Genomic DNA, 27,426 nt, shown 5'->3' with positions numbered 1-27,426 from the left:
TTATGAATGAATCCTTTTAGTAATGGTTCTAGGGTATTGATTAGAAAAGGACATTATCTTTCTTATATCTATTTGCTTGAATTATTACTGATGAAATAATTCAAACCAAAACCACTGATTTTGTGGCACTGAGTTGTCATTCAAATTCATTCCATTACCAGGATTGAAACTAAGAGCAGCAACAGGAATGCTCCAAGCCTAACATCTGTGCCATAAACAGTGAATACATGTACTAATAAATTTCCATTTGAAGAAGGATTATGACAAAGTAGTAACTATAGTGTAACTATATAGTACTACATAGTAGTAGCTATGTAGTCCAATTATAAACAAGATGAATGTAAACATAAATATTCTATCATCCATGGTTCTCTCTCCATTGTAACCACTTTGAATTTAAATGAATTCAAATTTTAAAAATGTTTGTTGACGTCCTACTCTTTACCTTGGTGAAAGGACAGGCATCTTTTCCTGCTAGAAAACAATGATTTGAAAATGAATATACAAGATTGGTCTGTTTACTCATCCATTCTTTCAGCAACTATTTATTGAGTGCCTACTACAAACTCTATTCTAGATGCTGGGATTTAGCAGTAAATAGAAAAAAATCTCTATTGTCATGGAGCTTATAGATAAGAAGCAAACCAAACAGAAATTTAAAGCAGAGAAGAAAACAGGCAGTGCCAGATTATGGAATGCAAGTTTAAATAGAATGATCAAGGAAGGCCTCACTGACTTCTGAAAGGTGACCTTTCAGAAAACTGGTAGAAATGAGACAGAGCCATGTAAACATCTGGAGGTGTTCCAGGCAGAAGGAATAGCAAGTGCAAAGACCCCGAGGTAGGAAGATATCTAGGCATCTGGAGGAGTAGCAGTGAAGTTAGTGTGACAGAGTACATAAGGAAAGTTCTTGGAAATTAGAAGACGTAGGCGGGGTGGATCATGTAGGACCATGCAGGCAACTGTAAGAACTTTGGATTTAGCCTGAATGAAATGGTGTATTAGTCAGCCAAAGGGGTACTGATGCAAAATACCATAAATTGGTTGGTTTTTATAAAGGGTATTTATTTGGGGTAGGAGCTTACAGATACCAGTCCGTAAAGCATAAGTTACGTCCCTCACCAAAGTCTATTTTCACATGTTGGAGCAAGATGGCTGCTGATGTCTGTGAGAGTTCAGGCTTCCTGGGTTCCTCTGGGCTCAGTGTCTGTTTTCTCCACAAGGTCAGCTGTAGACTATCAGGCGAATGGCTCTGTCTCTCCCTGGGGCTCCAGCTTCAGCATCAAACTCTAACATCAAAACTGCAACATTAAAAGCCCTTAACTCTGTCCTTTGCCATGCCTTTTATCTGTGAGTCACCACCCACCAAAGGGTGGAGATTCAATGCCCTACTGGCACAAGAGGTTGACATAATTACTTAAACAAGTAAACCTATGAATCCGACATAATCTAATATGCCCATAGGAAAAGATCAGTTTACAAACATAATTGAATATTTCTTTTTGGAATTCACCAATAATATCAAACTGCTACAAATGGGTAGCCTTGAAAGGATTTTGAGCAGAGGAATGACTAATATTTTAAGAGTCTCTATGCTATCAAAGTCTTAATTATGGTAGAACATCCAGGTTCACCTAGGCTAAGAAGTCAGTAAATCCTCCCAGAAGCGGGAAGCAGACTTGGCCCAGTGGTTAGGGTGTCCATCTACCACATGGGAGGTCTGCGGTTCAAACCCCGGGCTTCCTTGACCCATGTGGAGTTGGCCCATGTGCAGTGCTGATGCGCGCAAGGAGTGCCCTGCCACACAGAGGTGTCCCCACATAGGGGAGCCCACATGCAAGGAGCAAAGAGCGCTGCACACACGGAGAGCTGACACAACAAGATGACACAACAAAAAGAGACACAGATTCCCATGCTGCTGACAACAACAGAAGCGGACAAAGAAACAACACGCAGCAAATAGACACAGAGAACAGACAACTGGGGTGGGGGGAAGGGGAGAGAAATAAATAAATAAATCCTAAAAAAAAAATCCTCCCTGAAGTAATTGCAATTAGGTCTAAAGTACTTGTTTACTGTGGGGAGTTAGTTAGCTCTGGAAAAATGGGAGGAGCACTTTCCAGACAGGAGGATTAACTATGCTGAGAGGAGGGCAAACAGAGCAAGGTGGAGGCTTTTAAAGTACTTTATCCTGGGAAGCGGACGTGACTCAAGCTAATATATGAGAGGTCCAGGGTTCGATTCCTGGGCCCTCCTGGAAGGCAAGCTGGCCCTAGCAGAGAGCTGGCCCACATGGAGTGCTGGCCCACATGGCAAGCTTGCACTAGTGGAGTCCTGGCCCATGCAGGAATGCTGGCCCATGCAGCAAGCTGGCCTGAGCGGAGAGCTGGCACAGCAAGATGACGCAACAAAAAAAGACACAGAGGAGAGACAATAAGAGACACAGTAGACCAGGAAGCTGAGGTGGCACAGAGATTGTTCCTGGTGCCTCCTAAAGAGAAGACAAGCAGACACAGAAGAACACGCACAGTGAATGGACACAGAGAGCAGATGAGGGGGTGGGGGGAGAAACAAATAAATAAATCTTTAAAAAATAAAGTACTTTATCCCAAGGCTAATGAATGGGAAACCATTGAAAGGTTTTGAGTATGGGAGTTGCCTATCTGGTTGTTACCTATAAAATGAAAAAGGGAGTGTTTTTTAAACTGCAAGTCAAGATTTATCAATTCAAAGAGTCCCCAACTAGCTTTTTTGTTTCCATGAAATAAACCAGAAAACATTACAAGACAGGTTGTAAGGTTAAGTATTGTTGCAGGTAACTTCTGGTTCTGTATGTACATATATTCACCTGTGTGTGTGTCATTAACCAAAGTTTGAAAGCCCTTGATTAGAAGGAAGGAAATGCACAGTAGAGAGGCTGTGCTCTAATCTGCTCGAAGGTTTGCTAGTTGCTGAAACTAGAATAAAGACAAGCAAAAGGACTTGTGAGAAGTTTGAGAGATAGATAATGGATGGCGGGGTGAAGGGAATGGTCAGGGGCAGTTTCAGGAATTAGATGGGTGGGGTCACCATCTCTGCAACTAAGAACATAGGTGGGGGAGATGATGAGTTTAGTTTTCAACATGTCACCTGCAAGACAGCACAATGAAGATACTCAGCTTCATATATTTTGTTTTAAACTGCACACATTTCCAATATGTAGACCCATGATTTGAGTAACTTAGCTTTAAGAAAAAAAAAAAACAGTGCAAAGCAAAATAAAAATAAATGCAACATATCAAAACTATTTTAAAATACACAGTATTTTCTTCTTTCAGGGCAGCTTTGCTCCTACAGTCCTGAAGTTTCATACTCTATAAACTTAATTCCATGGCCTTGATCTGTTAGCACACACGGAGGACTCCATTGTTTCTGGCCTCAGAAAGAAGGTACCTTGCACATGCACTTGCTGATTAGCAAACTGGGCCTCAGGGATACCCTACTTAAACAGCCCCATAGCCTCCTAATGCATAAAAGCACATAAAACACATACCAAAAACAAATCATGTCCCCCTCATCCCTTTCCATTTCCCCCCACACCTTCCTTTGTCTCATGCAGCCATATGAGCTGCCCGCCCCTCCGCCCCCCAGCTCAGCTTTTTAAGCAGAAACCTCTTTTGGTGCTGCTTGTGCATTAGCCCAGCTTTAACTCAATAAACTTACTTTGCACTCCCCCTTTTTTTTTAAAGTCTGTTTTATCTTCAGCACAACAGCGCTTGGTGTCAAAAGTGGGACCCAAAGATGGATGCTGGGATGACACCTCTGATGCCTTGGAGAGGAGCAAGAGAATCCTTTGTGTTCCGTCCTCTCTGGAGTCATCTCCTGGCTCACCAGCCAACCCCTCCTGGATCTTTGAATTCCTGCTGTGTTGCAGTTGAGGTCAAAATCCACTTGTTGAGCTAAAGTCTGGTCAGGCCCTCTGTCACAGCTTCTGTTTTTGGTCATCGTAAGAGTATTCTCTTCTGTTTCTGTTTCTTTACTGTCATGGGAAACAGTAAGTTTTATATTTTTGTATTTCTTTGTTTCTGTGGTTTGTGTCTGTTTATTTAATGTATATTTTCCTACACTGTCTATTCAAATTGATTTTAGATAAATAAATATTCCTAGAGTCCCAGAAATTGGAGAAGCTCAGCTTCTTATATTTTTTAAAATCCTTCTGTCTTCTCCCTCTTGGTTCTAACTTAGTTTAACTCCCCTTTTTTAATAACAAGATTTTCCAAATCCTAATGAAGTTCAGTGGGCCTTGTAAAAAATTCAGTCTTACCATTCCGATTTATAAGCTGGCTACTCAAATCTTTGCTAATTAATTTATAAGACTGCTGGTAAAATTCATGCAAAAATTTAGATAAATAAAATTATTTGGAAAAAAAAGCAAAGGTGCTTTTCAATACACTGCAATCTAAGACTCTTATAATAGAGTATAATCTAAAATAAATATTTTTGAATGCTTGTTATTTATGTCCTTATAAATAATAGTAATTCATTTAAGGAAAATGAAATTTTCCTCCAAGCTTTGTATAAATGAAATTTGTATATATAACTAATTGCAAAGTATTTGAGAAAACTGTAAAAGCAAAATACCATCATAAGTTTCAAAATTCATATAAATATTTAATTGTATGCATTTCTTTTTCTTGGAAACAGTGTAATACCTTATGTGCCATTAATCCGTCTTTTTTTAAAAAAATTGTATATTATTCTTTTAAAGTACATTAACTAAGGTGTTTAAGTATTTTAAAAATCTGCTAGTACAAAATGTGTTCTCACAGTTTCATTTATATGATTTTGCTTTATTATTTAGAAAAATCAAGGAATAATAGCAAAAATCTTAGTAACATTAATGTTCTCTGTTCTGTTTACATGCTAATTCTAATTAGACCTGGATAACCACATTAACAAAATTGATGCTGTTAAAGTTTAGAAACTTTTAAACCGAATAACTTAAAAAAAAAAGAAAGTTTTTCCTGGGCTCCTTAACCTACCCTACCTCACCCTCGGGGTTTTCTCTTTAAAGAAGTAACTAGGTACAATAAAACAGGGAAATGTAAGTTTAGGTTAGAATTCTGTCTAGTAGGCCTGGAAATTAAGAATGATAGGGGGAAGCAGACTTGGCCCAATGGATAGGGCGTCCATCTACCACATGGGAGGTCCGTGCTTCAAACCCCGGGCCTCCTTGAACAATGTGGAGCTGGCCACGCACAGTGCTGATGCGCACAAGGAGTGCCCTGCCATGCAGGGGTGCCCCCGCATAGGTGAGCCCCATGCGCAAGGACTGTGCCCCATAAGGAGAGCCGTCCAGCGCGAAGAAAGTGCAGCCTGCCCAGGAATGGTGCTGCACACACAGAGAGCTGACACACAAGATGAGGCAACAAAAAGAGACACAGATTCCCGTGCTGCCGACAACAACAGAAGCCAACAAAGAAGAACACGCAGCAAATGGACACAGAGAACAGACAACTGGCAGGGGGGGGGAGGGGATGGGGAGAGAAATAAATAAAAATAAATCTTTTAAAAAAAAAAGAATGATAGGGACAGTGGAAATATTAACAGAATAAACCTTAGTTTGCATAGTTTGTCCTGTAATTCACCAATTTAAACTTTTAAAGAGCATTGGGATAAGAGTAATTAATAATCCAATAGCGAAATTTCAGTAAGGAAAAATAAAGATCCTTAAAAGCTATAGAAAGCTTTTTCTAAACTATGATAAAAACAAATTAAACATTTATAATATAGTCCCAAGTCTAGTAGTCAGTATACTTTTGGGGTCGTTCGCATTTTTTAAAATATTATGAAAAAAAAGAGGTTTTAGTCTTCTATGGAGGAAAAGAAAAAATATTTCTTGCATAATTGTTTCAATTTTATTCATCTGAAGTGTAACCTCCATAGGTTTATACAGATAATAATGAAAGTTTTAAGTTTGTCTTTAATAAAATTAAGTTAAAGCGGAAAAAAACATGTAAATCTGTCCTAAAGTGAAATGACTACATTTCACAAAGCAGAATGAGGAATACCTAATAAGACTTAAATGGATATAAAAAGAAGTAAAAGGTTTATTAAAGTGAATTCATAGTCAATGCTGAGTAAAACTTGATCAGCTTGTTTAAGGGAGTGTATTTTTGTCCTAAGATAAAATGACTAGTTTTCATGAGGACAGGAATAAGTAGGACAAAATTTGAATAAATACAAAAAGTTGTAGAGGACTTCTGAAAGTAAATTTTTTCTGTTAAAAGTAAAATTTATTCTAAGGTAAAATAACTAATCTTTGTAGTTATGAATAATTATGGGAAATTTGTAAACACATTTTCTAAACTGAAATGTTTCTATATATCTGGCTAGTTCCAGGAAGTCATTAAGTGAAAGTCTGAATTAATACTGATAACAAAGTAACTTCATAACAAAAAACCTCAATTTGCATAGTAAAGTGATGGTAAGAAGATAACCTTAATACCATTGAAAATCTTATGTTTTCATGAAATAATTAAGAAAACAGGGTTTTTTTTCCTGTACTGCTAAAGTGAAACACCTGTTGATCAACATAATTTTAGTAAAGGTATAAAAGTAAAATGAAACAAAATTTCTGCTATAGGTTGTAGTTAATAATCTCTAGAAACCACTTTATTCAAGGAAATTAGGGCCTAGATTGTAAGCTCTTGCAGCAGTCATTTATCCCTGGGCTCATCTTTATTATTTCTTAATCCTGAGATACTTTACATTTTGTGTGTAATCTAACAGCTCCCTAGAAATTTTAAGAATCTGTTTAATTAACACCAGAAACCCAGCATTAAAGTTAGGCAGCTCTACAAGTGAAGCAGAAGCAGCCCTAGGGCTAGAACAATAAAAAAGTGGCCATAGAGGAGCTGCCATAGGGTGGTAAAACACAGTTGGCATTACAACCTGCTCCTTTGAAAGGTTAACATGTGTGTTATTGTAAACTCGGATCTTGCCCACTCTAAGCAAATTCCTAGGGCCTATGGGAGAAAGTTTCTTTGTTCTATTACTCACCAGAGAAAACTTCCCCTCTGGACACCAAGTAAACATTTGCGCTTGAGCCCTTAGGCTTCTTTTCCAGTTTCACAAGCCTTCTTCTAACTTCTTGCTTGACTGGACTGCCACTGTAGCAACAATCCAGGATTGATCAATCGGCCTGTCGAAAGTGCAGATGCTTACCAGCATCTGGCATCTCTGGTTCACCTGGAATGTGTCCTTCCCTTATCTTTTTTTTTCCCTAACATTTCTTTGAACTTTTTATTCTCAAATAATTTCACACTTACAAGACTGTTGCAAAAATAATGCAAACCCCATACAGAGAACTCCAACGTGCCCCCACCTTTCCTAGATACTCAGATCCACCAATTTTAACATTTTGCCACCTTTGCCTTTGCTCTTTCATCTACCTACCTACCTACCTACCTACCCACCTACCCATCCATCCATCTATCCATCTATCTATCTATCTATCCATCTATCCATCTATCCATCTATCCATCTATCCATCTATCCATCTATCTATCTATCTATCTATCTAAGAGCGGCCCTTCTAGGTGGCAACTCCCAGAGCCCAGGACCTCCTATAATTGCTTGTCTTGTTTGTATTGTAGCTGTGGCCTTATATCACAGTACTACTGTTTATAAACACCTCTGGCTCCCTGTTCAACGCTCAGGGCCTTTTGCAGAAGAGGTGGTGGAAAAATTCTAAGAGTTGTGGGACAGGGTGGATTGTAGCATATATGGCTTTGTGTTTTCTCCCCCAACCCTTCCTGTTTTTCCTCCCCAAATTGCAACATCAAGTACTCTTAAAACCTCCTTCCCTGGGGCTTCCTAATTACTTCCTCCCTTGCAGCTCCCTGTGAATGAAAAAAGAGGGTATACATGCAGGGTACCAACCCAAAGACTTGCTAGTCCTTATCACCCCGTTGGGCAACTACAGTCAGACCTGGGATACTGTAATTCAAGGTCTCCCTTCCTGCTTGTGTCCAGTGATTGTCAGAGTAACTTCTGCTCATGCAGTCTCTGAAGTAACCCTAGACTCAGCTCTCATAATTTGTGCTTCATACAATTGTGGAGACTGTGTTGAAAAAGAAAAAAATCCATAGTAATAGTGGCACTCACTTTACAAGGCAACCCCCTGCAAACTTCTGTCAACTTCGCCCATCCTTCAGCGCCTTCACTGTGCCCATCACCCCCAATCATCAGGGCTGTTAAATGCATCAATGGCCTAATCAAGACACAGCTAGGAAAACTAACTGAACAATTTTTTTTTACATCTATATTTTGGCAAAGGATCTAAAATGTACGAGCCTTTAATCTGTTAACATCCATTTTTAACACATGACCTTCAAAAAAAATAAAAATGTTACAGATCTCTTCGTCACTACTGCAATAAATTTACTGTGACGGAAGCATAACCTGTGTCTCAATTTAGCCACATTTATCAATTTTGGACACCATGATCAACTGTGCCCATTCTCATGGAATGAAGCTACTTACTGAATAATTTTGCCTCCCCTCCCTTAAATTAAAGTTATCCCCCAGTCTTCATGAATTTACCTTTTTGGCCCTCACTGACCTTTTCCTTACAAAAGTTACACACATTGCCAAAGCCTTAGTTCCTCGTACCTACTGCCAAAAACGCACACAAACTCTTTCTGAACTCCATAGAACTGTTTCTGAGTCTCTGTCTACAGATCTCCACAATTCTCCACCGTCTGTGCAACCAGGAGATAAGGTATATTAGAAATGGCATCCTTGGAAACATGGCCTCAGCAGAAAGGGTGCTTTCAAGTGCTCCTTACCCCTCCCACTACCACGACACTTTGAGAAATTGACTCCTGGATTCACCTGTCGCACCTAAAACCAGACCTGTTACCCAAGTGGACCACTGAAAGCATCAGAAACCCGGCCCTGCACCTCCACTGGTTCAGAAGCAGGCGCATCTGATGCAAACAGCTCTCCCAAGACTAGGGATGTGGGCTGAATACACCTTAAATTCCTTTTGTCTCTTTTCTTAACTAATGTATAGTTCTCTCCCCTAGAGCAAGAACACTCTGGCTGGCGGCCTAAGAATCCTTGTTAACTCTGTTATCTTCTCTTTGATGCAGTTAACTCTGCTGCCTTTATCTAGACTGTAGTAGCAAACATTGTCTTCCCAAACCCTGTTGTCTAACTAAAATGACCCCTACACTATTCTTCTACTTCACAGACCCAAGACCTTTCTGTGCCTCCTCAGGTCTTGCCCACTATGTAATATCACTCTAGGTTCTGTAGCATCTCCATTCCTGCTTGCTGGCTCAGAGCCTGGTGGACAATGCACAATTGGCTCTGTATTAGACTCCAACTGCTACCCTTATAACTTTACCTCTCCCACACAAAATAAAAGGGCTGATGGTTTCATTCTTGCTGGAATAAGCTCAGACTCAGACTTTTAGCCCCCTTGATAGCTTTTAGATTCCAAGAGCACATCCTCCACAATCTCAGTGCCACCCTTGAAGCCATACCTCAAGAAACGGGGCAAGCCCTGCAAGGACTATCTGTCTCTACTTCTTCACAGCCATAACTATGGACAATTGGTTAGCTTTAGATTACCTACTGTAAGAAAAAGGAGACATCTGCACTGTTGACAACACTTTCTATCTTACCTGGATCAACACCACCAGACAAGTCAAGACCAACATATAGAAAATCCTCAAATAAGACGAATGGCTTCACAGCATAAACCAGCAACCAAAGGACATATAAGACTCAATTAAGGGATTTCTGCCTAACACCTCTTGGTTGTATACCTTAGTCTCACCGCGGATCATGCAAATCATTACCCTTCTCCTCGGACCTGTTTTCACTCACATCATCACCAACTTTGGCATATACAGTGCCTTAAAGCCACCAGACTTTTCCCCCTGTCCCCTGTAGCTTTAAAGTATTAGTCAATGGAGCCCCAAACTAGTCATACTTGGTCTTCGGAAAGTCAAAGGACTTCCTCAACCAAAAGGAGGGAATGTGAAATTGAAATGATAAATGATTTTACTAACCATCTTGAATTGCTTGAGCTTCCATTTTATCCAGGGAGTTATAAAGAAGAAACAGAGGTTAACTGAAGCAAGCTGACATACCAATAATTATTTGCGGTGCTGATAAAACCCCCTGCCCCAGCCTAAGAGGAAAAACTGTAACAAAGAGTTCAAGCTGACACCAGCAATGCCTGCTGATCTTCACCAGATAGCTACAACCTTACATAAACATCTTGCTTGCTGATTAACAAGCTGTGCCTCAAGGACCCCCTGCTCAAACCGCCCCATAGCCTCCGAATGTACAGAAAGCATGGAAAGCAAGTGCTAAGAATAAATCATGTTTCCCTTATCCCTCCCCTTTCTCCCCATACCTTCCCTTTGTCTCAAGCAGCCAACTCAACCTTTTGAGCAGAAACCTCTTTTGGTGCTGCTCCTGCATTAGTACAACATTAGCTCAATAAACTTACTCTGCATCCCCGTTTTTAAAGTCTGTTTTATTTTCAGCACAACATAGGTAAGAGAACAGAAAGGCAAGAGGGAAAGGAGATCCTCAAAAATGAAAAGTTTTTCTGGATTCTTGGCCAGGTATTTTTAAAGGGAACTGTTTTTTGTTTTTGTTTTCAAAATACTTAAGGATAAATTTGGAGACAATTTATCTTTTCTTTTAATAAAAAATATTTAAGAACTATTGGATCTTTTATTTCACTATTTTGTGAATTTATGTAACGAAACAAAATTGTTTTGTAAATTATCAAGATATTATTTTATGAGTTACCACATCTAAATAGTATAGTATCATGCAGGTCTCACTAAGTAAATCAAAGTGCTTCAAAATGTTATCTCAAGCCTACTGGAGTACAGACGTAGCTCTAAGGCACTATTTCCTTCTTTAAGATAAAAGCCACAGGTAGGAAACAGTCTGCATAAAGCCTGGGGTTTCCTTTGAAATCCTCCCCTAAATTCACATGCCCAGCTGGCCCTGTTTTGTGCAACTTAGAACACCTGTTGTGGTGGGGGGGGGTGGGGGCCTGATTTAAGCACTAAGAGAATTCCAGTTTGGCTCCTGGGTCCTCTGCTACACAGCTTTGTATGATGCAGCTAATTATCTGTAACAAGGTCTTCCAGAAGACAAAATGGCCAGCAGACCACATGGCCTTGAGAACCCACCCGAGAGCTCCTGAGGGATCTCAGATACCCTAGCCATGAGAATCCCATTTGGAACAAGAATCCCATTCGAAATCAAGGGAAAGCCCTGGATATCCTCAAAAGGTCTCAGGATCGGTCCCCTGAGAACTGACGGGTGGGGCAACCAATCAGAACAGCCCACAGCTGGGCCCCTCCCCCAACACTATGAAGGGGGAGAAGGAAAGACTTCTAAAAGGCCTGACCCTGAGGCTCCACTCTCATGTCTCACTCTGTAGCACACCCGTGGGCTATGCCTCGGACTGTGTACTTTTCTCGTTTTCTTGTTTCTTAATAAACTCTTTACTCCCTTGCATGTGTTTAAATTCTTCTATGTGACATAAGCCAAGAACCTAGAAGCCCAGAATCCGGAGTCTTCCGCTAACAGCATGTTGTAAATGTTCAACAACTCGCAGGCCTAAGCTAAGAACCTGCCTTGGCATGTCCCACACTCAACTAAGGGGGCTGACAGGGTTGAAGGCAGTGTCTTCAAACAGGAATGCCTGTCCCCTGGGGTATGTGAAGGCTTTCCAGGGCTTTGCAGGCAGGGATATCTTTAATTGAATCAGTGTTCAGTTCCTCAGCTCCTGTGTAACACTGCGTGGGCCTGTGGTTCTCTTTCCCACATCCTCATTCCCAATGACCCTGTAACCACTTTACAAAAGAAAGATAAGGCAAGGCCTCTCAGGGCCCTAACCTTTCTGTGTGCTTGCTCTGGGGTTAGCTCCTCCAGGCACCAAGCAGAAAAACCAAGAGGGAAGCATAGATTTCCTGAGGAGATTTGTGGAGAGGGAAAATAAAACAAAGAGAGGCTCCACAAGGCTCCTCTCTCTCCTCCTGGGTCTCTCTGCCCTTCGCTTTCAATCTCTGTCTCCCCGTCTCAGTTTTTCTCACTCTGTCTCATAAATTCAGAAGTGAGTTTGCACATACATGTGTTAAACCATGTTTATTTGCACTAAAAACAGGTGTCAGCTTTTTCCTAACAGAAAGAGTAAGTTTAATTTGATCAGATATTTTATTTTGCTCCTTCATTTTATCAACAATGTATACCCTGAATGAGGGAAACCTGCAATTCCAAGATTTTTAAGGAAAAGATATTTAAAGTTGACAAAATATATCCTTTGTCCAACATATCCATATGTTGACTTGAAAATGTGTGAAGGGATACAAAAGACTTTTTGCAAAAGTCTTTTAAAGCTTTTGAAAACAAAATGCTTGAAGACCACTGGTCTACGGAACTTAACCTAAGGGGGAAAAGTCTACGCTGGCTTACACATGTAGTCTAATGACAAGCACTGGTGTTCTGGAAGAAAAGGTAATTTGGAATGTAGCTGGATTATTTCCAGACTGACTTTCAAGGCCTTCTGTCCATTCTGAAGGAAAAGAGGCCAACAACAGTGCCAGTAACAATAATATGGAGCCACAAGGCTCAGACATCTGTGACAAATGGCTAGAAGAAGCACTGTTTTAAGGCAGAGTGACACAAATCCTTCATTAGGGTGCCTAGCCCAAGAGCCACAGGGCACTGAAATTACTTAAAACTTGAAGGTGGCCAGAGAGACCACAGAAATTCCAAACAGCTTGTGAGATAGATCCTGGGGACTTCCTGCAGTGGTTGGGAGGAAGTGTGAGGCGCTCCTGCTCCCCCACCTCGTCCAGTCTGAGGGATCAGCATCTCCTCCTTACTCCTGGGAGCCCATCCGGTGTGGTGTGGGGGACGCAGGTAACCCTTTAGATAATATATAGAACTCATGAAATATGAGTTCCCTTTCCTCACTGTCCCCACCTCTAACTTCTCTTCTTTCTCATCTAAGAAAATGAGGACACTGGGGTCAGAGAGGCTCACTTTTCCAAGGTTCTTAGGCAGTTCATGGTCAAGCAGAGAAAGGAACACACATCTTTTCACTTGTCTCTTCTCGGCTCTCCCAGTTTCAAGTCCAGAATTCTAACCACAGACCAGACACTGCTGCAAATAGACTGTCTCAGAAGAGCATAACTTTCATCATCCATATTTTTCTCAAGTAGGTTTTTTATGTCTTTGGCTAAGTAATAGAATTGGCTTGGGTTTGGGCAGCTAGCTGGGTGTGAAGTTGTAACTCCCTGACTCACCAAATGAGTCACTCCAGTTGGGTGGCTGCTCCTTCACCATCAGGACAACTCCTACTGGGAGATGGTGGACTGAGATTTGCCTGGATGTTGGGTGATAAACAAGGATAGGCATTCTTAGTTTCCTCCTTCATTCCAGTGACGTATTCCTCCCTTTGATTGTATAACCCACTACAGGGGCTTTGGGTATCCCTGAGAGTAACACAGGCCCTAATTGCTAAAGAAAAGAAAATACTTGACTCTTCATATTGAACATTTCATTAAGGATTTACAGTCCTGCTTGGCAAAGTACTGATAATTAACATGAACTCAATGTACTCACAGGAAAGATCAACTCTGTGGTTTTCAACAGAATTCTCATATTCACAAAGGCCTAGGTTTGAAGACTTGCACTTTATACGCTAAATTTGTAAACCTCTTTATCAAGGACTCCTTTCAGGGGTTAAGTACACTTCTGCCATGTCCACATTTCCATTCCAAATCAATTTAATGTGGCCCCAGCATAAACCAGTTTCTTTAGACCTATGGGGTTATATAAATCCTGGGTGATTTGATGCTTCTTCTGGATTACATTTGTTTTAGCTTATATTTCTTCAAATTGTTTCTGATCCAATTCAGCTCACTAGCACCCTTTATGACCTAATATACCTCCAAGATGATTTAGGAAGAGGATGGTAACTACAGAGTCGGGGGACTTTCCCTCTCTCCTTGACTGTACAAGGCAGATGTCCCCCTTCAATTACCACATTTGTTACACTGAGTCAAAGAGTCTCAAATCTTCTCAACCAAATTCTCCAAGCACCACTATCAACTCACTGGCACTGTCAGCTAAAGCAAACTATCTGCAATCCCTGGATTACATTTAATCACTAAAAAAAACTTTATTCTTGAGAGATTTGTTTGAACAGCCCAAATCTTATTCCTGGCTACCTAATGTCACATTCCTGAAGGTAACATTCTTTAGAGGACTCTAAAATTCCACCTCCCTTTGTTTCAACTACGCAGAATTCTAAAGTCCTTTGCTGAGTTTTAACTGTATCAGGAAATAACTTCAGGTGGAGGGGAAAATTTATCTGCTCCCATGTTTCTTCTAATTCTTTAAAATGAAGAGAATTGTGATTCCCAAATTGTCCAGTAAATTGACCCTTAGGATTTTAGTTTGATTTGAGTTTAGGATCACATCTGTTCATATTTTATCTGATTTATCCATTCTTACAATAAGGGCTCAAAAAAAGTAGTTGGGGAAGTGGATGCAGCTCAAGCAATTGGGATCCCACCTACCATATAGGAAGTCCAGGGTTCAATGCCCAGGGCCTCCTGGTGAAGGCAAACTGGCCCATGTGGTGAGCCGGCCCACATGGAGTGCTGGCCTGTGCAGAGTACTGCCCCGCACAGGAGAGCTACATCCACAGGAATGCTGCCCCACATGGAGAGCTGGCGTAGCAAGATGACACAACAAAAGGAGATACAGAGAAGAGACAATGGAAGATGCAGCAGATGGGTGGCGCAAGATAATGATCACCTTTCTGCCACTCCGGAAGTTCCCAGGATTGGTTCTGGGAGCTGCCTGGTGAGAATATGGGCAAACATAGAAGAAAACACAGCAAATGGACACAGAGAGCAGACAATGGGGGTGGGGGATGGGGGTGGGAATAAATAAATAAATCTTTAAAAACAAAAAAGTAGTCGTTGCTAGTTAGTATTAAATAATGTCATATTTCCTTGAGTTAAATCACTCACTCATACCTGATAAATATTATGGAAAAGTAATTCCAAGACTCAGGTAATTTTTAGGATTTCAGAACCTAAAGGAAGAATCTTAGAGTTGGTAACAGAATCAAATGTATCTGGTTCAGTATTTCACCAAATGTGTTCCTTAGAAGAACATAAGGGGAGCAGATTTGGCTCAATGGATAGAGCATCTGCCTATCACATGGGAAGTCCAAGGTTCAAACCCAGGGCCTCCTGATCCATGTAGTGAGCTGGCCCATGCACAGTACTGATGCGCACAAAGACTGCCCTACCACGCAAGGGTGCCCCCCGCATAGGGAGTGCACCCCGTAAGGAGAGCCGCCCCATGTGAAAAAAGTGCAGCCTGCCCAGGAGTGGTGCTGCACTCACAGAGAGCTGACGTAGCAAGATGACGCAACAAAAAGAGATACAGTTGGGGGGAAACGGACTTTGGCCCAGCGGTTAGGGCGTCTGTCTACCATATGGGAGGTCCGCGGTTCAAACCCCGGGCCTCCTTGACCCGTGTGGAGCTGGCCCATGCGCAGTGCTGATGCACACAAGGAGTGCCGTGCCACGCAAGGGTGTCCCCCGCGTGAGGGAGCCCCACGCGCAAGGAGTGGCCTGTGAGGAAAGCTGCCCAGCGTGAAAAGAAAGTGCAGCCTGCCCAGGAATGGCACCGCCCACACTTCCCGTTCCGCTGACGACAACAGAAGTGGACAAAGAAACAAGACGCAGCAAACAGACACCAAGAACAGACAACCAGGGGAGGGGGGGAAATTAAAATAAATAAATAAATCTTTAAAAAAAAAAAAAAAAAGAGATACAGTTGGGAAGTGGACTTGGCCCAATGGATAGGGCATCCGCCTACCACATGGGAGGTCCGCGGTTCAAACCCTGGGCCTCCTTGACCTGTGTGGAGCTGGCCCATGCGCAGTGCTGATGCACGCAAGGAGAGCCCTGCCATGTAGGGGTGTCTCCCGCGTAGGGGAGCTCACATGCAAGGAGCACGCCCCATAAGGAGAGCTGTCCAGTGTGAAAGAAGGTGCAGCCTGCCCAAGAATGGCACCGTGCACACTGAGAGCTGACACAACAAAAAGAAATACAGATTCCCGGTGCCAGTGATAAGGATAGAAGCGGTCACAGAGGAGCGCACAGCAAATGGACACAGAGAGGGGACAACTCGGGGGGAGGAAGGGGAGAGAAGTAAATAAAAAAATAGAAAATAGAAAAAAGGAAAAGACACAAGCAAAACAAAACAAAACAAAAAACTACTCAATTTGGCTCATTGGTTGAATACCAGCTGGCTTCCCACGTATGAAGTCCTGGGTTCAATCCCCTGTCCCGGTACCTCAGAAAAAAAGAAAAACCCAATATCCCTTACTTGAAAATTCATAAGGCATATTGCGTATGAAAGTTGTAAAATGTCCTGCAATAAATAAATTGCTTTACTTACTTTTGCTAAAGCCAAACTTTTGGAGAGCACCAAAGCTTGTGCTTTCGGTTCATGCAACATTTATTACAACTCATTCAAAGAACACACTTTAGGAAATGTAAACCAATCTAACCTTCTGCCTCAACCAGAAACTGTAAAATATGAAAGAAGATGATCATACTTTATAACCCATCTTCCAGTTTGAATTCTACTAATTCCCTTCATAATCTCATAATAATGCCTAATCACTCAAAGTCAAAGTCTTTGTATTATCAAACTCTCTCTTGCAATGATTTAATCCTTGCATCTTAGCTTCTCCCTGCTTATTCATTTCCTGGCAGATATGGGGAACTCATCAGCTTTATCCTTCGGAGAACCCGCCACAGAGACTTTTATTTAATATGCAAATATGATAGATAATATTCCTCCCTAGATTATCATCCTTCAGTGTTTCTCCATTGCCTTTAAGACAATTTTAAAGTTTAAAGAATAACAAAGCCTTCTGTTTCCCTGCTCAGCTTCATTTCTTTTATTTTCTACCACACTGTCTCTGTAGTCCTTCTCTACCATAATCTACTTGGGACTCTTCGGATACACTTTGCTTTATTGTGTACATGCTTTCTAAAATCCCCTTCCCTATCCATCAAACTCAAACCCATTCTTCATGTCTCAGGTCAACCCCGCCTCCTCTGGAAGCTTTCCCTAATCTCTGCCTTCACAAGTTCCCCTGCTCTTCTTCCTCACAAGCTCACCTGATCTTCTTCCAGACTCCCAGAGCACTTGGAACCTACCTCCCTTAGCATTATCACAGGTTATAGCCATTTATTTCAGTATCTGTCTCCCACCCAATAGGATGAAACCTGACCTCAGTGCCTGTTACATATAAACATAAAACAAACCTTTGCTCAATTATTTAATTAATGAACCAGCAGACACAAGAATTTGATGTCAGCTTTTCCATTTTTCAATTAAGGAACCACCAGGTTTTCCCTTACATATCTTATTTTCTACCCTTTTCCTGTTTTTCTTAGGAACCTCCCTAGTTTCCCCACATCCCTATTAAAAGGAGGAACCCAAAACTAGACCCTGTTCAGTCTCCTGTGGTATTTGGAGCTCAAGGTTCTTTTCTCTGGCTGAATCTATAATGAATTTGATTTCAAACCTCATCTTAAATTTTGTTATTTCTTCCCAAAAGGTTTTCTTTTAGGACTAAAAACAAGAGTTCACAAATAGAACTTTGGAGGGTGTATAAAATCACAGTCTTAGGGGTAATTTCTGATATCTTCCAGAAGATTTATTCTCCCAATGTAACATGCTAGGAATTCTCAAAGATGTAAACCACCTTGACTAGGTTACATGTTACTTTATAACTCTCATTATTAGAGGGATATATCTCAGGTACTTGGGAGAATATATTCTTTTGAATATTAAAGGATTTTAGGTTCCTTAAAAGAAAACACTTTTAGTACCTATAGAGTTAGGTACATAACTCATATTAAATACAGAAGATTAATAACATAAAGATATCCTTATACTTTCTCTAAATACTAATGGAAATGACAAAATCATTTAAGCCTAGTATGTTAGATTGTTAAGGAAAATTAATAAGAAAAGAAAATGCCTACTTCACCCATATGTAAAACAGTAACATTCAGAATGACAAACAGCCATGCATCCAAATATAACATCGCAGTCTTTGTCTAAAAAATTACTAACAATACTACTATCATGCCCAGTGACCGGAAGAATCCCAGAATGGGACATTGGTAAATCCTTTCAATTATCAGCATTCCCTGGAAAAGCCCAACTTTTGAAAATATGCGAGGAGCATAATAGTTCTGAGGACAGCTCACTTAGGCAACAGTTTATCAGGAACTGTCATCTGCAATAGCCTGGACTGTTGGATTGCAAGTGATGAAAAGCCAAGCCACCTGGCTGAAGGGAAAAAAGGTAATTAATTGACTTATAGAAGTAGAACATCTTGGTGTTAACTTCAGGCAAGGCTGGGTCCAGGAGAGATAGCACTGCATCTTGCTTGGCCTCTCTCCAGCTCCAGCTCCACATTCCTCTTCCTGCCTTCATTCTGAGGCAGCCTCTCTTCATGTGATGTCCCCAGCATATCTCTTCCAGATTCCTATCCAGCCAGTGCCCAAGGATTCATTTTAATTGGGCCAATTTTGGTTAAATACTTATCCAAGAGCATTCACTGTGGCCAAAGGGTACTAATTCAAGAAAGAGGGGTGACTACTAGACAGTCCAAATCATTAGACTTCCACCACATTAATTGTAGAACCAACTTTATTTGCTTTTGAGATGTGCAAATAACTAGGTTCCTATTTCCTAATAATCAGACATCTCGAATTCATAGAGCTACCTGCACTTATCATAGTGGCTTCCTCATATTCAAGGGTTCTCCTTTTGACAATTAAAGCACATTAGATTGTGGGAAGATTTTTTTTGAACTATGTCGCCATTATTTATTCTTTCCCCCCCTCTTTTTTTAAGGCAGTACTGTGGATTGAATCCTGGACATTGTATGTGTAAAGCAGGTGTTCAGCCATTGAGCTACGCCCACTCTGCAGAAAAGATTTTATTTAACATGTTGAATTAAGTTTTACTCATTGTCTCTAAATTTTAGCTGAAATCTCAGAGCTGAGACAATTATCCCTATATCTAAAAAGAGGCTCTTGGGAAGTGGATGAGACTCAACTGATAAGAGTGAGTGGCTACCATATGCAGGGTCCAGGGTTCAAACCCAGGGCCTCCTGACTGCATGGTGAGCTGGCCCACACACAGTGCTGCCATGCGCAAGGAGTGCCACACCATGCAGGGGTGTCCCCCGCATAGGGGAGCCCCCCACACAAGGAATACACCCTGCAAGGAGAGCTGCCCTGCGTGAAAAAAAGAAAAGCACAGCCTGCCCAGGAGTGGCACCACGCACACGAAGAGCTGACACAGCAAGATGATGCAACAAAAAGAGACACAGATTCCCGGTGCTGCCAAGAATGCAAGTGGACACAGAAGAACACACAGAGAATGGACACAAAGAGAGCAGACAACTGGGGGTGGGGTGTGGGGGGTGGAAGGGGAAGAGAAATAAAATAAAATAAAATAATTTAAAAATTAAATTTAATTAAAAAAAGAGAGAGGCCCTCAACACATTCATGCCAGATTTAGTAAGACAAAACAGATCCATCCAGTAACTATGAAGCCCTCACCTCCGGTCTCTATGTGAAATGACTAAAATGTGAAAGGTGATTGGAGATAGTCAACAAGAAAAGGAATTCAAGGGAATAGTAGAGAGTGTTTTGACTTATTCCTTCCCCTCTCCATGAAATAAGAAGTGTGTGCTACTTCCCAACCTCCCTCCTAATGATGGGAGGTGTCCACAGAAGGGGCACTTTACGTTACTTTCCAGCAGAGGCCCATTACCCAGCAGAATCCTGTAAGTGCCTCATTGAAGTAGAATATAGTGAGAGAGTATACTGAGGAGGGAGATGACATATGCACCCTGGAGTGCAGAGACCTGCTTTTACCTGGAGAAATCTAGAGGTGAGTTGGAGTCTTCCAGGAGGGCTGGAGATATCAGAGGTGAGAGCAGAGATGAGGGGCAAACCTCCAGGTTTTGGTGTGGCCAAGATGAGTGCTCCAGGAATAAGCAGATTTGATCTGTCTTGGTGAGGGAACCAAAGAAGTTAAGGAATGAGCCGGGGGTGGGGGTGGGGGGGACAGTAACAAGAGGTCAGGTGAAGAGTGCATGCACTATAAGAAATTGTGCAGAACAGAAGGTTCCCTGGAGCCTTTGAGGAACCCACAACTGCACCCCACAAAAGAACCACACAGTCCTTCTCACAGCATTTACTGGTTACTAATGTACAAGTGCTCCAGTCACAGGAGACTTTGCCCCTTCTCCTCTAAGTCAGTCACTTATTTAACAAACACTTATTGTGTGTCCACTGTATGACAGACACTACTGTTCTAGATTGTAGGGACCAGACAAGGACTTGCTCCCATGGACTTTCATGCTAGTGGGAGGAGACAGACAATAAGTAAATAAACAAAATAAGAAAGATAACGAAAAAGAAAAACAAGAAAGAAAAGAAAGATAAAACAGAGTAAGGAAGCTAGAATGAAGGGTATATGCCACAAGAGATGGCTGAGGAGGGAAGGCCTTTGAGCAGAGCCTAAAAGTGAGGCAGATAGTTGGGGAAGACTGTTTTAAGCAGAAAAACAAAAAACAAACAAAAAACCCCCCAGTAAGTCCAAAGGACCTTGGAGGGAGAATGTTTATTTTGTTCTAGAACCAAAAGGAGGCCGTTGGGACTGGAGAGAAGTGAGCAAAAGGAAAGTGGCTGGAATACAGAGAAGAGATTAGAAAGAGGTTGCCTTTCTATACACAGTGGGGCAATGAATAGTCGATAAATGAAAAGATGGTACCCCCCATCCCACTGAGGGCCTCTCAGCCTTGGGCCACACCTCATCTGGAGGGGTGAGCGCAGGGAAAACTTTGGATTAGATGCAAGATTAAACATTTGCTAAAATGCAAATCAGGCTAAAATGAGAGGGCATCAAATCAATTTCAGATAAAACAGAGCCAAGGTAGGGCCCAACCTTCTAAATTATATAATTCAAAACTTGAAATTGCTTGTAGATTTTACACATGACTCTCTGAACTTCAATTAGAGTCCCTTGCAAATGACTTACCATGAACTCATTAGTTCATGGATCAATAACCAAACAGCCTATAGCATTGAAAATACATTTGTTGCTTCTTTGATTCAAATGCACAGGGTAGGCCCCATAAAATAAAAACAGCTGCAGTATTGTAACATGAAATAAACTGAACAGACAGAATAATACAAAGAAGGGACACTTTTAAAAATGATGGATGGAAATCACGAAATAGGCTATTTCCATTTCCATATTTGGCTTAAACAAGGTGAATGTTTGCTTCCCTTTTTTCTTGTTTTGTTTTTGATCCTCCCCACCCGCTGCTCTGCCCTGAGATTGCTCCCTCATCTGTCTGCTTGCCTTCTCTAGGAGGCACCGGAAATTTAACACAGGACATCACACGTGACAGGTGAGTGCCCAACCACCTGAGTCACATCTGCTCCCTGCTGGCTGCATAATCTACTGGTTGCAATGTCTGCTGGTTACAGCATCTGCTCCTCTTCTTTAGGAGGCACCAGGAACCAAATCTAGGACCTCCCATGTGGGAGGTGGGCATCCAAATGCTTGAGCCACATCTGCTCCCTGCTTCCCTTTTAAACAGAGGAACTTTAGAGTTGGGCAGTCCAGGGCTAGTATGGCAGGGCAAGGTCATTGGGGCTAGACTCTTCCTAAGGTGCTGCTCTTGACCTGTGGCCTCATGGTCCGTTATGGCTACTGGACTCCAAGCCGTGACATCTGCATTCCAGCCAGCAGGAAAGAGGAAGGCAGAAGGGCACCCCTCTTCCCTTTGAAGGATACTTCTATGAAGAACTCATGCAACACTCAGTTTACCAAAACTAGTTGCAAGGGAGACTAGGAACTGTGGTCTTTAGCATTGTGTTTCTAAAGAGGAAAAGAAGAATGGATGGAAGACAGAGCCAACTAGCTATTTCTGCCTGACCTTGTCTCTGTTAGACATCTACTCATGGAGATGGGATGATGCTGTTTTTTAAGAAGAGGAACTCCATTTCTTATTCTCACATGCCAAGTCGATGTGTTTATAGCTCTTTGAACTAGTTCTGCTGTGCCTCTGTGAGTCCTTAAGAGCAAATCCCATAGTTTCAAAGACAAATGTTCAGTTAAGTAACTTTTCAAAATCCCCTTTGCCTCCAGGTGAATTAGCTGTATCATGCTGATTTATTCGTCTCCAGTGGAAAATTATCAATAAATCAATTCAGTAAACACATTCTGAAAGGTAAACAGTGATCAGACTTTCTTGGATTGAATTCCTGGCTCTGACTTCAAATAGCACCACTTAGGGCAAGTTTTCTAATATCTCTGAGTCCCCATTTCTTTATCCATAAGATAATAATGATAATAAATACCTCCTGTGGATATTGTGAAGCATGAATGAGATAACCTGAGAAGCACCTATTTGTCCCTATAACACCTAGAATCGTTCCACAATTCCCTTGTGGTTCCTGGAGTGCCTGCTATCTGCCAGGTATCACACTTGGCATCACAGTTGTTAAAAGACGAATATTGTTAATAATACAATTATAAAAATGTGCTGTCATCAATTGTAACAAATGTTCCACACCAATGAAAGCTGTTAATAATACAATGGTATATGGGAATCCTGTATTTTGTGCATGACTGTCCTGTAAACCTGTAACTTCTCTAATATAGAGAAAAAAAGATGAATACAATACAATTCACAAGAACCTTATGACGTTATGGAAAAACCAGACTAGGCTCTGCAAAGAGCGGGAGAGGCTTTACATATGCACAACATAAGAATACTGACTATAGCAGTACTGATAATGACTGATATGAAAATGGTAGATACATTATCTTCTGGAAAAATGGAATGACTCTGTTAAAAATTCATGTGCATGTTTTGCTGTTTGGTGATTAATAATGACATGAGGGCCACCACATGGTATGTAAATAAGTTCACATTAAAGGCTTGCAATGGCCCCACTGGTACATTTTTCTGAGAAATGATTAAGTATCTAGTCATACTTTCTTGATGACTTTGTGAGCATCATATACTACAATAATCAGTGTTTGAAAATTAAAATATACGGATAATCACACTACAAATATTCAGGAAAAAGTAACTTTCTCTACTTTCTCTATTTTGTGTCTTCAAAGCACAAGGCAATAATCATGGTGTACATGTCAGTCCTTACTTCATTCACTGTGAGATGTGTGTGAAAGATCTCTAATGTCTGGCTCAGGCTAGACACTGGAAAGACAAAGATGTACACAATAGGACTTGACCCACCACAGAAGAGCATACAGAAGGGGACAAAGGCAAGGGAACAGGAAATTTCATCATTGTGTGATAAATGCTGCAAAGAAGGGAGAGGTCCCAGGGTATTACTTCGATTCAGAGGAGAGGTAGCTGGCCCAGCTTTGGTGGGTCAGGGAAGGCTGCCTGGAGGAAGTGAATTCTGCACTGGAAGGTAGCAGGAAATAGCCAGGTGAAGGGTGCTTTGGGCTGTACAAACAGTATGTTCCAAGTGCATGGTGTATTAAGGAACAGAAGGGATTCATTGTGCCTAAAGAGAAGCACAGGGGATGAGAGTTGAGATTGGAGAAATTTGCCAGGGCCAGATCTTGCTTCACAGTGTAGACTCACACACAGAGGGATCTTGGTCCCCACCATGATTCAGGACATAGTTCATTTCTCTGAGAAATGCAGAGAAAAAAATAGGACTAGTTTTCTTATAGCAAAAAATACTTTTATGTAAAGTCTGGGCAATTGCTACAAAGTTACACTTTTCCTACATCTATTTGATTGGAATAAATATAGGAAACTGTGGACTGTACTGTTGGTATACACACATTATAAAAAGCTTCCCAACTTGTTATAGGGCTCTAGCCTTTTAATAACTTGAATTCTGTTCTTTATGTCATTTTAAAAAATATAACATGATAAAGAAATTACTGTCATTTTTTGGTGTCTTTGAGGATTTTTTTCTTAGTTTATATTTTACTAGTTTGCCTGATGTAGATCCTCAAAGAAGTTCAGGCTAGTCATATCGCATGCCTACATCACTATCCCTTTAGGTGAGAGTTTATCACATTTCATAAACTTAGAGATCAACAACAATTGGTGCTCCACTAAGAGATACCCAGAAATTGACAGGGTAGTCAATCATTGAAGCTAATTTCTCAGTAGGCAATCTGGTACCTTTAAAAGTGCGTGTAACTAAAGGGTTTTTCTCTTTCATTTATATTTAACATGCAAATTAGCTGTCTTTAAATTCCCTCCACATAAAGTAAAAATAATAAAAGTTTTAATGATTCCTTATGTCACTTAAGACATGATACTAAGTTAGTGAGGAAAGAATTTTAAAAATTGACAGGACCCCTTAATAGCAAAGAAAATGCTAGTATTTTGCAGAGTGGAGAAGATTCTTCCCAAATGTCCTATTCAAATGACTCAAAGAAAATCTCTTCCAAAAATCCAATTAGTCTGTTTTTTGAAGACAAAAATTACGTGCAAAAAAGGGAGGCTAAATACCATAGTTACACACAAAATGAACCATCGTCTTATCCCCAAAGAGCTAAACACAAATTGGCAGAGGTTACCTACCCCATTCCCAGAACAGTATAGGTTTTCAGAGTCCTACCACTCTGGAATAGAACATTGCTTGAATCTGAACCCCAATGAATTAGGTGAAGGGAGGAGAGAGTTGAGAATCAGCATGTTTGACACCTTTTTGAGGAAGAGAAATGAAATAAGTGAAGGAGATCAGATGTCCCTTTCCCAAGTCTTTTGAGGCCCCTTTATTCCTCTGGTGTTTGTTGTGCCTCAAAAGCAACCGTCTTTCTTATTTTCCTGTCTTTTATCATTCTAACTTCCTCCACCACTTATCTTCACTACTTAGTAGAATCAGTTTGACATAAACAGGCACAAGAGACATGTGTGATTACATTTATTCATGCAACACTTTTAAATGTCTGAGGGCAGAGAAACAAGGGGCCACTCAAAAGTCTGCTGCTATGTAACATTCATTTGACACTTAACCAACCACAGGATACATTTCTATTTGTAGGTGTAAGATTCAAGTGATTTGAATCTTCTTTGATTCAAGAAGGTGGGGACTTCTTATTTTCCAAATTTCCTGACAGTTCCCTCTTGGAATTTGTTGGATCAAATTGTCCCCTATTCAGAATTCTGACTCAGTGAGTGATATAACCAAAATTGAACATCCAAAAAGCTCATTTCAGATTCTCCAGAGGAGAAGGATGGGGTCAGCCTCTAGGAAAAGAAGAGTGTTCTGTAATGCATGTAGAAAGACATTCTATGACAAAGGTACTCTCAAAATTCATTATAATGCTGTTCACCTGACGATCAGATATTGATGCATCATTAAAGTTTGCAACATGGTCTTTAGTTCCCTCCAAAGCTGTAATCTCCACATTGCAAACCCCAACCCTCACCTTCACATGCCTATGCTAAGGAATAACTGAGACAAAGATTTAATTTGGGCCATATCAATAGCTGCCACCCCCATTATAACAAGTCTAAAATCAAATCTTAAACTTACAAGCCCTGGTTGGCCCCTAATGGGATTGACCTTTCCCCACTGGATGCTGTCTTACAGAATCCTCTCCTTAGCCAGACTACAGACAATCCAACCAGTTCTTCCATTTTTTATAGTACACTCACTCCAGGGGAAATGGCGAGTCCTCCAACCTCCCTCCCGATCAGTCCCATCACTCCAGCCAGTGGAACCATAGAGCAGCACCCCTATCCCCACCCTCTGAGTCAGCAGTGATGATGGCCACTCATTTGCCCAGTGCTAACCTGGCACCCAGGAAGCCCAGGAAGTCAAGCATACCTCTCAAGTTTAAGAAGGAAATCACTGATACTGCTGATGAATTTGATGACGAAAATGATGACCCCAATGATGGTGGAGCTGTGATCAATGACATGTGCCATGATAATCAGTGCCATTCTCAAGAGGAAATGAGTCCAGGAATGCCAGGGAAGGACTTTTCTAAGCACAACGGGACCAGGTGAATTTCAAGGACTGGAATTAGAAGGGCCAACAGACTGACCTCTGAGGACCAAGAGCCTGAGCAGGGCTATGAGAATGAGTCTGAGTCTTCACAGCCCAAATTAGGCTAGGAATCAATGGAAAAGAATGAACTCATTCACAGTGAAGTGAGTGAAAAAGTCCTGATGAACAGTGAGAGACTAGATGAGAACTACTGCAAGCTTTCTCATCAGGATGTCCATCAAGGAATACTAAGTTAGTGAGAAGGAAGAATTTACAAACCCTTTCTATGACATGTTTTACTTGAGCCAGGTCGGGGAGGCCAGCCTGGCTGCCCTGAATGAAAGTTTTGCATCATTTTCAAATTATGGCAGTCCTCACAAACTTCTCCCGAGAAGGTGACCTGTGTCTAGCCCAGACCCCAAAATCTGTGATGTGTGCAAGATGAATTTCAAAAACTCCTGCAATGTAAAGTTTCACTACAGGAATATTCACTTAAAAGAGATGCATGTCTGCACGGTAACTGGCTGCAACGCTGCCTTCCCTTCTCGCCAAAGAAGAGAGAGACACAATGGCAATGTAAATCTGCATTGTAAACTGTTGACCAAAGAACTAGATGACATGGGCCTGGACTCATCACAGCCCTCCCTTAGCTCGACCCCCAGGATGAATTTTTGGCAAAGATCAATGGTGCCCAGAACCCCCTGGAGCTAGATGTCAGGGAAGAAGCCTCCTCTCCAGCAGGGACTGAAGACTCCACCTGAATGGATACAGGAGGGACATGGTCCTTGACCTGAGCACCACCTCCAGCCTTTAGTCCAGTAGCAGTATCCATTCCTCAAGAGACTCTGATGCAAGCAGTGATGAGGGGATTCTTCTAGATGAAATTGACAGGGCGAATGACAGTGGGAAATCAGCACACAAGGTCGAGGCCCTTGCCCATCCCTGCAGTCTAGGGGCTGAAGTTTCTGGGTCTTTTATGTTCAACAGCTTGTCCAGGAGCAATGGGGGGATCATGTGCAACATTTGCCACAAAATGTATAGCAACAATGGTACCCTGAGAGTGCACTGCAAAGCTGTGCATTTGCAAGAAATGCACAAATGCAAAGTCTCAGGTTGCAATATGATGTTTTCCTCCATTCAAAGCCAAAATTGGCACAGTCAGAACCCTAATCTCCACAGAAACATTCCCTTTACTTCAGTGTATAAGTCTCAGAATGGACACTATAAATGCCAGCTCTCACCAAAAAGCCTACATATTTGA

General features: G+C 41.4%; 1 non-coding gene and 1 pseudogene across 1 annotated transcript; one reads left to right on the top strand and one right to left on the bottom strand.

Moving 5' to 3' along the window:
- LOC101442694 (zinc finger protein basonuclin-2 pseudogene) overlaps nt 1-27,426 on the top strand; it is a 32,388-nt pseudogene extending 4,962 nt beyond the window's left edge.
- On the bottom strand, nt 8,388-8,520 carry LOC111766558 (small nucleolar RNA SNORA1). The gene has a single exon (XR_002798579.1). It is a non-coding gene; the product is annotated as a small nucleolar RNA SNORA1 (small nucleolar RNA).

This window comes from Dasypus novemcinctus, chromosome 13, assembly GCF_030445035.2.
Source record: "Dasypus novemcinctus isolate mDasNov1 chromosome 13, mDasNov1.1.hap2, whole genome shotgun sequence".
Lineage (NCBI taxonomy): Eukaryota > Metazoa > Chordata > Mammalia > Cingulata > Dasypodidae > Dasypus > Dasypus novemcinctus.
Note: the sequence above shows the minus strand (reverse complement) of the source record. Positions and strands in the feature narration are given on the sequence as shown.